Below are 13,202 nucleotides of genomic sequence, written 5' to 3' on the forward strand. Positions count from 1 at the left end.
GGAGGCCTGGAGGACCGCAGAAGAGACCTGGAGGACCGCAGAGGAAACCTGGAGGACCGCAGAGGAGGCCTGGACGACCGTAGAGGAGCCCTGGAGGACCGCAGAGGCCTGGACCACAGCAGCGGACTGGACGAAGTCAGCGACTTGGACGACCGCAGAGGAGGCCTGGAGGACCGCAGAAGAGACCTGGAGGACCGCAGAGGAAACCTGGAGGACCGCAGAGGAGGCCTGGACGACCGTAGAGGAGGCCTGGACGACCGTAGAGGAGCCCTGGAGGACCGCAGAGGCCTGGACCACAGCAGCGGACTGGACGCAGTCAGAGGAGGCCTGGAGGACCGCAGAAGAGACCTGGAGGACCGCAGTGGAAACCTGGAGGACCGCAGAGGAGGCCTGGACGACCGTAGAGGAGCCCTGGAGGACCGCAGAGGCCTGGACCACAGCAGCGGACTGGACGAAGTCAGCGACTTGGACGACCGCAGAGGAGGCCTGGAGGACCGCAGAAGAGACCTGGAGGACCGCAGAGGAAACCTGGAGGACCGCAGAGGAAACCTGGAGGACCGCAGAGGAGGCCTGGACGACCGTAGAGGAGCCCTGGAGGACCGCAGAGGCCTGGACCACAGCAGCGGACTGGACGCAGTCAGCGGCTTGGACGACCGCAGAGGAGGCCTGGACGACCGCAGAGGAGGCCTGGACGACCGCAGAGGAGGCCTGGACGACCGCAGAGGAGGCCTGGAGGACCACAGAGGCCTGGAGGACCGCAGAGGAAACCTGGAGGACCGCAGAGGCCTGGACCACAGCAGCGGACTGGACGAAGTCAGCGACTTGGACGACCGCAGAGGAGGCCTGGAGGACCGCAGAAGAGACCTGGAGGACCGCAGAAGAGACCTGGACGACCGCAGAGGAGGCCTGGACGACCGCAGAGGAGGCCTGGACGACCGCAGAGGCCTGGACCACAGCAGCGGACTGGACGAAGTCAGCGACTTGGACGACCGCAGAGGAGGCCTGGAGGACCGCAGAAGAGACCTGGACGACCGCAGAGGAGGCCTGGACGACCGCAGAGGAGGCCTGGACGGCCGCAGAGGAGGCCTGGACGGCCGCAGAGGAGGCCTGGACGACCGCAGAGGAGGCCTGGAGGACCGTAGAGGACTGGACCACAGCAGCGGACTGGACGCAGTCAGCGGCTTGGACGACCACAGAGGAGGCCTGGAGGACCGCAGAAGAGACCTGGACGACCGCAGAGGAGGCCTGGACGACCGCAGAGGAGGCCTGGACGACCGCAGAGGAGGCCTGGACGACCGCAGCGGGCTGGAGTACCGCAGAAGGCTGGACGACCGCAGCGGGCTGGACGACCGCAGAGGCCTGGATTCAAGTGTGCTGTTGCCAGGAACACCAATGATGACCAGCACACCTGCTCACAGGCCACTTCTCAATACATTCGGAGGCTCTCTGAACAATATTGCCCTGGCTGTCATCTCAACTTCCCTGGACGACCATCTGTACAGAGCTTCAAATGGACATATTCAGAAATATGCATATTCTCTGTTCCAGCACCATGTACAGTACGACAAATACTTGACGTGGGCCAATCGTGTGAACTTTGATGGTTCCAAGGGCAAACTTCCGCTGCCCAAAAATCTGGTACATGACATCATGGCTAGGTGTGAACGCCGCGTGAGGATTGGTGATCCAGAAAAGAGGAAGATAAGGGATACCATAAACGCTGCGCTGAGAACGAAGAGGAAAATTACTTGGAAGCTCCACTATGATGAAACCAGATCATTACCTACCTCCTAGCTTCAGCACATCAGCTTCACACAGCTGAAGCTAAAAAATTGTGTCAATGTACCTGTATGACCTGTACATTTTCTGGGGCTGCATGCACTGTGCTGAATCCACTTGGAGCAGCTCGGATACTCAAAGGGGAGTGCATGAACTTGGCTCACCACATTCCTGGTAATGTAAGGGCCTGGTACAAGTTGCCCCTTTTATTCCAGTTGATTTTTTGGGCGCTGCTGTATCTATCCAGTAGCAGCCGAGTCCATTGTGCTGTGTCCATCTGGGGCCTTGGGCTGCGTTTCCATCCAGGGGCTGCTGTTGTCAGTCCTCTATTCTGGTGTCCGTATGCGACAGTGTTAAAAAGCAAAAGACAAAAACGAAAAATAATTCAAAAAAGCAAAACCTAAAAATAAAGTACAAAAACCATTACCCCGCACCACCACCACAAAAAAATAAATTATAAAAATGTTAAAGTTGATATTGTTACTGTATTTGTGCTGTTACCTTTTGATTAAAGTACCGTACAGTATGTGTGATGTTGGCTTTCTTATTACAATACAGTATGTGTGATGTTACATGTTCCAAATGATTTTGTCCGTAAATAAAGTGTTTCTTAAAATAAACATGACGTGGTTTCCAATGTTTGTATTCCCAACTTCCTGTACTGTATAAATTAGTACTACTGTATGATGGGAATTCAATTAAGAGTGGTATACTGTATGTAAAACAACTTGGTTAGGCATCTTGCATTTCATATTTTAATAAAAACCACAGGAAACTTCTATTTTTAAAAGTTTATTGAAGAAAAAAAAGGTGTTTTTTTTTTAAATAAAGTTTGAAAGTTAATTAAAACAAAAAAGTAGTTTGTTCTTCGTTACATTCTTTTCTTGTGTATATAGATATCTGTGGGGAAAAAAACAAAGTATTAAAGTAAAGACACTCATGTTCATTTGTTTTCCAAGAAAATTTGTGGAACCACACAGCCCAGCAATAAGTCATGCTGGGCTGTGTGGTTCCACAAAAGGCATGCGGTCCAAAGTGAAATAGTGGTGTCAGTGGTCAGCACTTTGACACGCTAACATTTGTGGAACCACACAGCCCAGCAATAAGTCATGCTGGGCTGTGTGGTTCCACAAAAGGCATGCGGTCCAAAGTGAAATAGTGGTATCAGTGGTCAGCACTTTGACACGCTAACATTTGTGGAACCACACAGCAATGGCTGACACACATAAAATGGCTGACACACACAAAATGCCTGACACACACAAAATGCCTGACACACACAAAATGCCTGACACACACATGCTGGAGGGAAAACACATGTTTGCCAAACAGTCGACAGCACATGTCGGCCAGATGGCCGACCAAACTTGCTCCAAATCACCCCAAACTGGCCAGAAAGCACCCCAGCACACTCAGGAGGTACACCACAGCTAAATTAGGAGAGAATTTAATTACAAACAGCCAGATCTTGCAGATTATCTGCCAGATAATTGTATGGTGTACAGTATGCCTATCTTATACAGTAGAAAAAGATACTATACAATGGAGTACAATAACAAACATATTTATTAAAAAAAAAAAAATGAAAATGCTCTTAATAACAAATTAAAAAAGTGGTCCACTAAGAGGTGGACCACCACCCGCAGGAGCAGAATGGCACGCTGCAACTGTTCTGTGGGAAAAAAAGGACAGTATTACAAAACAAATACTGAATACTTTACAGTGTAGTAATGGCAATACAGTACTTTACTCTATATTAGACAATCTTGTTATTTACAATGTACAGTACTGTATTGTCAGTACAGTAAATCAAACACTACTGTATGCTGTCGAGGTAATTTAAACATTGCTTTAGTTTACCTCTTGTATAAGTGGGCTGCTGCCTGCCCGCTTCTGGGCCAGCCCACCTATCTTGCCCCTGTCTGGGGCCCCCATAAATCATTGGCACTATATTGGAGAAAAAAAAACATTTAGTCACATTCAAATACTAAACAATTATTACTGTATACTGTAGGTACAGTATTATACTGTATTGCTGGTATTTAAAATATAAAGTACTGTACAAGAGTTTAGCTTCAATAGGTCATAAACAAATTGTCAAAGGAATAAAACACCACAGTACAAATACTGTAGACATTTACTGTATGTATTAGCAGTCATGACATTTCATGACCGCTTCAGAAAAAAGAGGGTTACAGTACTGTAGGTGGTGTTGTAGGGAGTACTATCAATAATAGTGGACTGTACTCAGAGCCAGCCATAAATAATATGATTCCCTAGTCAAGTTTTTGGATGCTGCCCCCTTGCACAGATGCTATTTCCGCCTCTGAGCCTGTACCCCTTTCCCAGCACCATCACCCCTCAACCATAGCAGTCCTCATTTTGGTGCTCCTCCAACCTACTGTATGTTTAAAATAGCAACAGTGTGCACATTCGGTGTGCATCCCAAAACGGTGCATGTTCTTGCTGGGAAGGGGCATGGCCACACAGTAATTCCCCAATCTGAAATGACGCCACACAGTACTGCAACTTTATTCACAACATATCATGCAATAGTGTCTCTTATTCTCGTTACATCATATGATAGTACCACATTACTCCTCAAAGTATTCCCACTTATTCACATTGCATCACATCATATTGCTCTTTGTTCACATTAGACCACACAGTAGTGCCCTTGCTACAGTATATGTTACACAACAAAGTACTGTATACACATAATGCTGCACATTAGTAATGCATTTTGTATGCAGATACAGACGCAGTCACACACAGAATATACTGTAGGCATGCTGCATATCATATTAATCAGCAGAAGCTGCTTGTGCCCCTAGGCATTTGGCAAGTATGCCTATGCCTAGGGCAGGCTCAGACTGGAGATCAGTACGTAATCACGCTGGACGGGATCCCGGCAGTCAAAATACAGACGCCGGAATCCCGACCACACAATCCCGACAGGGGCGGCGAGCGGAAAGCAGCCCCTTGCATGCTTGCTTCGCTCGCCACGCGGTGGGCACGGTGCCTCGCTACGCTCTACACACTATTATATCAGTAGTCAGGAAACGCAGCATGCATTTGTGTAGTGAAGAGGGTGAAAAAGGAGAGAAAGTACAGTTTGTACTGTAAGGTTATGTCAGAGGGTGTGAAGATGATCAGCTCAGTGTTATACATGTTACAGTAAGTTAGAATACAGTACAGTGCATTATGTATTTCTATTTTATTACCAGGTGTCTCCTCCACTGGTTGGCGACGGACTGTAAAAAGATAAAATACAGTTAGTCATATCAGTTGGACTTAAAGTAATGTTGGAGAAAAAAAATACTGTAATTGCAGTACCAACTATTGCTACTGTACAGTATATTTATTTACCAAAATGGTATTCTGGCTCGTCGTCTGTGGGTAAAAGAGAAGAATATTATAAGATACAGTATACAGTAAAAAGTATAGTAATAGTACACTAGTGTCCAGGCCTAGTGACAGGTGGGTAAAAAAAAGGTATGCTTGTGACAGCCATGGTGATTCCAAGGGACCCCACCGAGACCATCAGAAAATTTGTGAGTGGCCCGTATGCCGGTGATTATGACTAGACTAAGGTAGCAACTCCTTTTTGCTTTGAATTATGCATACTGTACAGTACTGTACTGTATGTGCATATTGTACAGTACACTTAAAATATTTAGCAGTTACTGTAGTGGTAATTTTTGGGATGACAGTATCAGCATACTGTAAGCATCCAACTGCGGCCCCCAAACAGATGCCGCCCCTAGGTACAGTACGTGCCTCTCGTGCCTAATGGGAAATTCATCACTGACAGTATCTAGAGAGAGAGATGAATGGAGAGACAGTGACATGGGGGGAGAGAGAGAGAGAGAGAGAGAGAGAGAGAGAGAGAGAGAGAGATTTAGTAAGATGGGAGTTTTTTTTAGAACAGGTGATGTTATCCACAGAGGCAGAACTCTGGGAGGCAACGGAGTCATCTGCCGCCGGGCTCCTGCTCTGAAGGAGGGGAACCTCTCCTCCTATTCTGTGACACCATTGAATTAAGTTAATTGATAGCTGTCGCTGTCTTTTTAGTGGCAGACTTCCTCACTGGTCCACGCACCTTACAAGTCACACCCTCTTTATTATACTGAATATACACATTTTACAAGTATCACACCCAGGATTAGAAACCACAACCTATTACACTGGAAGCAGGAACCTCACTGATGAAGCGGTTTGCTCCTGTATAGCAAATATGAGAATTCTAACTACAGTATATGAAGATACTTCTCTGACAATTACAAATATTACCTACTGTACTGCATTATCGTCTGTAAGTGTAACTACTGTAGATAAATGTTAATGTGGAATGTGATTGGTTGCTACTGTATGGGCAATATCACCAGTTCAAACAAAAACAATCATCTAAAGTCCACCATCCACTATTCCGATTTGTGCAATTTTTATCCGATTTCTACGCATTTTCCAGAAAAATCTGATGAAAAGTGCTAATCTGGTGGAATCAAATCAATGTCAGTGATAATTCTTACCACTAAATGCCGCCTCATCATCCTCATCATCCTCCTCCTCGGCGGCCTGTTCCAGTGTAGGGCCTGTGAAAAAACATTAATGAGAAAAAAAAGGTTCATTCCAGGAAATACACTACTTTACTATTTTAAACACAATGTTGTACTGTACTGTACATACAGAAACATTGAATTTGACGACAAATACTGTAAGAACCACTTTGCCCATCTAATCTGCCTCTTTTTTTTAACCATTTTTTACATCAAAGCTTATTTGATCTTTATTTCTTTGTAAGGATATCCTTATGTCTCTTCCATGCATGTTTAAATACTGTAGCTCTACTGTTTTAGGCTCTACCACCTCTGATGGGAGGCTATTCCACTTGTCCACTGCACTTTCTGTGAAGTATTTTTTCTTAAAATTCCCCCTGAACCTTCCCCCCTCCAGTCTCAGTGCACATCCTCGTGTCCTATTGCTTGCAGTACAGTGTCTTCATCAGGAGAATGTTTCCCTCCTGGACTTTATTAAAACTGGAGATGTGCACCGGAAATTTTTCGGGTTTTGTGTTTTGCTTTTGGATTCGGACTTGTTTTGGATCCTGGTGCTTTTTTTCAAAAACCTCTCAAAAACAGCTTAAATCGTAGAATTTAGGGGTATTTTTGATCCTACTGTATAGTGTTATTAACCTCAATGACCATAATTTCTACTAATTTCCAGTCTATTCTGAACACCGAGGTCGCTGGATGACTAAGCTAAGTGACCCAAGTGGTGCAAGATGGAATTGTGCTTGGGCCCTCCCACCCACCCTTATGTTGTATAAACAGGGTCTGCCACACGACTGTGGCTGAAATGACTGGTTGGTTTGGGCTCCCACCTAAAAAAGAAGCAATCAATCTCTCCTTGCTCAAACTGGCTCTACAGAGGCAAGATGTACCGGACTGGACTTACTTAATGGGTGCAGTGTGGTGAGGGACAGAGAGTCCTGGTCCTCCTCCTCCGCCACCGCCTGTGACAGTGTAGGGCCTGTGAAAGCAAAAATTCCATGAAATATACTTTTGTATTCTGTGTTGAATACAGTAAAGCAAAAATTCAGTCAGGAATTGGAGGAGGAGAGTAGATTTCGCACACAGAGACGAGAATGTCGAGGCCAGAATCAGGGGGTAGTGGAGGAGGGTTAGGATACCGTACCTCACCCTGTTGGGATTGCTGCAATCAGGATGCCACTGTCGGTCACCTGACCGCTAGAATCCTGACTGCTGGTCATGCAAACCCAACCCATTGGTTTAACACAATGTACAGTACAGTACAATACTTTAGTTTACTTACCAAGTTGGGGAGAGGGCTTCTTCTCCCCTTCCTCCTCACTGTCAATAATTACTGAGTGGAAAATAAAAAAATATTATAAACAAAATACAGTAGAGTACAGTTACTACAAAATTGCACAGTAGTACAGTGCTACAGGAGGCAGAGATATATTCATAATACAGTAGGAGCAGAATGACTGTCCAGTGGTAGGGGACATACAGTACTGTACTGTGCCTGTATTTAACTCGTGTTGGAGGAGAGGCGATTTCGCACACAGAGGCGAAAAGGGGTCTTCACAGTGAGGGAAATACTGTACAGTACATGTTTGGAATTCCCTGCCTGAAAAGTAATAAAAGTGGACTTGGTCAATACTTTTAAGAATGGGCTTGAGAAAATCCTACTGTACTTACTATACTGTGGCTCCTCCGACTCAGAGTCCACGTAAGTGACATCTGTGTTGAATATAAAAAAAACAAAAAGAAAAGTCAAAGGGATTTCTGCAATCAGGATACCGCTGTCGGTCACTTGACTGCTGGAATCCTGACCACTGGTCACGCAAACCCAAGCCATTGGTACTGTTAATAAATCAATGAATGTAGAATGTAGAGTACTGTACAGTAGATTACAATTCTTACCAGGCTGGCCTGAAGGCTCCCACATTTCCTCCTCCTCCTCCTCTTGCTCCGTATCAATAACGAGGCGGTCTGTGTGTACAAGATAACAAGTATTGTAAAATAAAAAAATTACAGTAATACTGTAGGAAACTAGTGTGTCTGTAACAAAAATAATGATTACCACTTCCGGAGCTCTGCTGGTCAGACGGTGGTGGTGGTGGTGGTGGTACTGTGAGAAAAAACAACAGTGCTGTAAGTGAAGCTGTCAATTTGTAACATGTACTATACAGTATCCAGGACACATGTACAGTAGTGTAATGATGACAGTCGCACCAGAATTCTCGTTACACAATACCTGGCAGTGCAGGTGGTGGTGGTGGTGGTGGTGGTGGTACTGTGAGAAAAAAAACAACAGTGCTGTAAGTGAAGCTGTCAATTTGTAACATGTACTATACAGTATCCAGGACACATGTACAGTAGTGTAACGATGACAGTCGCACCAGAATTCTCGTTACACAATACCTGGCAGTGCAGGTGGTGGTGGTGGTGGTACTGTGAGAAAAAAAACAACAGTGCTGTAAGTGAAGCTGTCAATTTGTAACATGTACTATACAGTATCCAGGACACATGTACAGTAGTGTAACGATGACAGTCGCACCAGAATTCTCGTTACACAATACCTGGAAGCGCAGGTGGTGGTGGTGGTGGTGGTGGTGGTACTGTGAGAAAAAAAACAACAGTGCTGTAAGTGAAGCTGTCAATTTGTAACATGTACTATACAGTATCCAGGACACATGTACAGTAGTGTATTGATGACAGTCACACCAGAATTCTCGTTACACAATACCTGGCAGTGCAGGTGGTGGTGGTGGTGGTGGTGGTGGTGGTGGTGGTGGTACTGTGAGAAAAAAAACAACAGTGCTGTAAGTGAAGCTGTCAATTTGTAACATGTACTATACAGTATCCAGGACACATGTACAGTAGTGTAACGATGACAGTCGCACCAGAATTCTCGTTACACAATACCTGGCAGCGCAGGTGGTGGTGGTGGTGGTGGTGGTGGTGGTGGTGGTGGTGGTGGTGGTACTGCGAGAAAAAAAATAACAGTGCTGTAAGTGAAGCTGTCAAACGTAAATTAACAAACAACTATCACTGTAATTTACCATCCTCATCCCGTAGCGCAGCACGGGTATTCAGCTATCTACAATGTTATTTATACTGTGTGTTTAATATTTACAGTTAGTTTTGTAAACAGACATTCTTAACATCACGGGCAACCAGATCTCACAGGAAGTGTCCCACCCTCTCTCCCATCCGGATTGCAGCGAGTTATCTGTGATGGTCAGGACAGGGGGGTGGGGACTATAGAAATCACTATGTACTGTACACTACTGTATTTGACAATACTTACCAGCTTGGCGGTGCCTGTTCCGCCTCCTGTGCCGTCGTGCTACCAGCCCTGTAAAAATATATATACAGTATAATGGCAGCATACTGTACAGTCAATGAAATTCAACATTGACAGCATCTTTATGACATCACAATCAATGGAATTGTTCATTCTAGTACCCTGCACCTAATCACTCAGGAGGGCATAGTGTACTGTACTGTCTTCAAAACTTAAGGGGGACATTTCTAAATGTGACATACAGTACACTTACAGTATCGCTACAGTACAGTAGGTCCAGGGTATTAGACAGAACACTACCTTTATAGACATTGTAACACACATTAGCATTGCCCTTATAAACATTATGACACACATCAGCATGCAGCCCTCCCACCCTTAACCATCTCAGTACTGTTCATTACAGTATAAATTGATTCCATGACAGATGATGCAGCACTCACCTGAATTCATCTTATTCACGTCATGTCACAGTAGTGCAGTTTATTCACGTCACAGTACTGTCCTTGATTCACGTTGTGTCACACAGTAGAGCACCGTATTCACGTCACAGTACTGTCCTTGATTCACGTTGTGTCACACAGTAGAGCACCTTATTCACGTTACTGTACTGTACGTCACAGTAGTGCAGTAGTATATCCACATTACGTCACAAAGTAGAGATCTGCCACAGTCATGAACCTTATAACACATTATGCAAGAGTAATGCACGTCAGAACACATTAGGCCACTGTAACATCCCTTAGAATAATTTCTGCCAAAGTAACATCCCTTAGAACACTGTACTATCTGAAACACAAATTTCTGCACACTGCACGACACACTGCAATTAAACCACACAATGCACTGCACGACACTGCATAGTGTATGCACTGCGTGATATGACAAACTGCACATTACACTGCACATTTCCCTGCAAAATATGATACAATGTACACTGCACAAAAAACTGCAATTACCACATGTGTATACAGTACACTGCACGACAGTGCTGGCCCTAGCCAGATACAGATACAGCCGCAGTCACGCAAAATATAGGCATGCCGCATATCATTTTAATCAGCAGAAGCTGCTGGTGCCCCTAAGCATAGCAAATGCCCTAGGCATTTGCCTACTGTAGTTTGCCTATGCCTAAGGCCGGCTCTGCTGCACGATGTGATTCACTATGCATTACACTCACTGCACAATACCATATACTGAATGTACACTGCATGACACGCTGCAATTACGCAGCACGATACACTGTGATACATTGCATATACTGTACACTGCATGATACTGTACACTGCACAATCGTAGACCACGTGGATTGTAAAGAACTACTGTATATACACAAGTTTAAAAAAATAACAATTGTTTTTGTAAAACGCATGTCGATCTTTTTCCATGTCAACTTAACGACCATGTCAACCTACAGTAACTGGTGTCAACCAATTTCAAAAGCCGCACCATCTAGGTCGACGCAAAAAAACAAATTGACCTTTTGACCCGGGTTAATGTTTGGTCCTTGTTTAACCATTTGTTTACCACAAATACTGTACAGTGCTGTATAGACCGGATACCTGCTGCTACAGCAGCCCCTGCTATAATGTACTGTACCTGTAACTACAGTAACTTAAAGTACAGTAATCTACAGTAATGTACTGTACTTACAATCCCTTATGGCCTGCAGGCGTCGTGGGGTCCTCCTCACGAGGTCACTCCATCTCCTCTGGAGTGACCTCACCGTTCTCCTCCGGTTGTAAGTCCGGAGGATATCCCTGCTGGCCCTCCTATAAGCTCTCACCTTCTCCTCGTTGCTGGCGAGAGTTCTGTCCCGCCAGCGAACGAGGAGACGCAGCTCACCCAGAGCATAGGGACGGTCCCGTACAGCAGCCATGACCGTCCTTATGCTCAATGAGCGTCTCAGACGTCGTGCGCCTCAGACGTCGTGCGTCTCAGACGTCGTGCGTTCCAGGCATTCAACGTACAGTACTGTAGTTACTGTACTTTGTGACAGTTTCCCTTAGTTTTAAATATGCCCTTTCTTTGACCACAGTATTTTCCACTGTCTTGCCCTACGCCCTTCCCTCCTGGGAGCCTTCACAGGTCTTATGCAATACACAAATACCGAAGATGCACAGTCCGTCAGAATACACTCATTTCATTCCCGCTGTTTAGGTGCATTTAGCGTAAAGAATCGCTCCTGCAGATGTACTTTGATTTATGTGAAACCTGTGTGCATCCTTCCATTGACTGTCTTACAATGTAAATAAAATAATACAGTGCATTATTACAGAAAAAAAAAAAAAAGAAAGAAAGCACATCAGGTCTCGAACCCTGGACCCCCAGCGAGGGAGGTGGGAGCCTTCACCCCTAGCCCACGACGCCTCATGAGAGATTTCCAATTTCATGTGTGAAAGTACTGCAAACAGCGCCCGGCCCCCGCCCCATTGCTGTTGGTTTATGCCTTAGAGGACTCGGACGCTCGCATTTGTAAAGCACGGTGTTTTCCTCCGCCTCCTGCTAGCCTGTTGCCCTTCCCCCATGGGAGCCTGCACAGATCATGCAGTAGACAGGGAGGGAATGCAGGTCATGTGCAATACACAAACGCCCACTGTAGTACTGTTTTGCTCACTTACAGTACTGTACTGTAGGTTGCATTTAGCGTAAAGAATCGCTCCTGCAGATGTACTTTGATTTATGTGAAACCTGTGTGCATCCTTCCATTGGATGTACTGTATTGGAGAGAAAAAAAAAATGTTACAGTGAATGTCACGGGAACACATTAAAAATAAGGTTGGCACTTCCTTCCCATTGGTGTTGGTTTACAGTATGCCGTAGTGTACTCGGACGCTCATGTAATTGCATTTCAAAGGCACAGTATTTTCCATCGTCTCCCCCCTACCCCCATCGCCCTTCCCCCCTGGGGGCCTGCACAGGGAGGAAATTCAGGTCCTGTGCAATACACAAACGCTGAAGATCTACAGTACTGTTTTGCTCAGTTGGTAGCGTCAGAATACACTCATTTCATTCCCGCTGTTTAGGTGCATTTAGCGTAAAGAATCGCTCCTGCAGATGTACTTTGATTTATGTGAAACCTGTGTGCATCCTTCCATTGACTGTCTTACAATGTAAATAAAATAATACAGTGCATTATTACAGAAAAAAAAAAAAAAAAAAAAGAAAGAAAGCACATCAGGTCTCGAACCCTGGACCCCCAGCGAGGGAGGTGGGAGCCTTCACCCCTAGCCCACGATGCCTCATGAGAGATTTCCAATTTCATGTGTGAAAGTACTGCAAACAGCGCCCGGCCCCCGCCCCATTGCTGTTGGTTTATGCCTTAGAGGACTCGGACGCTCGCATTTGTAAAGCACGGTGTTTTCCTCCGCCTCCTGCTAGCCTGTTGCCCTTCCCCCATGGGAGCCTGCACAGATCATGCAGTAGACAGGGAGGGAATACAGGTCATGTGCAATACACAAACGCCCACTGTAGTACTGTTTTGCTCACTTGCAGTACTGTACTGTAGGTTGCATTTAGCGTAAAGAATCGCTCCTGCAGATGTACTTTGATTTATGTGAAACCTGTGTGCATCCTTCCATTGACTG

This window comes from Pseudophryne corroboree, chromosome 2, assembly GCF_028390025.1.
Source record: "Pseudophryne corroboree isolate aPseCor3 chromosome 2, aPseCor3.hap2, whole genome shotgun sequence".
Classification (NCBI taxonomy): domain Eukaryota; kingdom Metazoa; phylum Chordata; class Amphibia; order Anura; family Myobatrachidae; genus Pseudophryne; species Pseudophryne corroboree.